This window comes from Nanorana parkeri, unplaced genomic scaffold, assembly GCF_000935625.1.
Source record: "Nanorana parkeri isolate BGI_ZX_2015 unplaced genomic scaffold, ASM93562v1 scaffold2260, whole genome shotgun sequence".
In the NCBI taxonomy this organism is placed as follows: domain Eukaryota; kingdom Metazoa; phylum Chordata; class Amphibia; order Anura; family Dicroglossidae; genus Nanorana; species Nanorana parkeri.
In genome coordinates this window covers 67,065-67,522 of record NW_017308528.1, presented here as the reverse complement: position 1 = coordinate 67,522, position 458 = coordinate 67,065, and positions in this window count along the sequence as shown.

The following is a 458-nucleotide window of genomic DNA, read 5'->3' as shown; positions in this document are numbered from 1 at the left end:
CTCAGGTAGTCAGTGCGGCTCACAGGTGGATAGTGCGGTTTTCAGGTGGTTAGTGTGGCTCTCAGGTGGTCAGTGTGGCTCTCAGGTTGTAAGTGTGGCTCTCAGGTGGTCAATGGGGCTCTCAGGTGGTAAGTGTGGCTCTCAGGTGGTCAGTGTGGCTCTCAGGGTGTAGGTGTGGGCTCTCACCAGGGGTCCGGAGCGCCTTACTGGCGGCTACAGGCACAGCAGACGTGGTGTCTTGCTCCTCACTAGGGCCCCAAGAGGCCCCAGCGAGCGTCATTCTAATATCCCTGATTAGAGGGCCGCTGCTGTCTGATTGTAGCCGGCCCGGATTGCCATCAGGTATACTGAGGCGATCCCGCCAGGCCGGGATTATTTCCAGGGGCGGGCTTGGAGCGGGAGCTCCATCCGCTCCAATGTTAATCCGAACCTGGCTGAGGACCAGCGGCGGCGGCCCG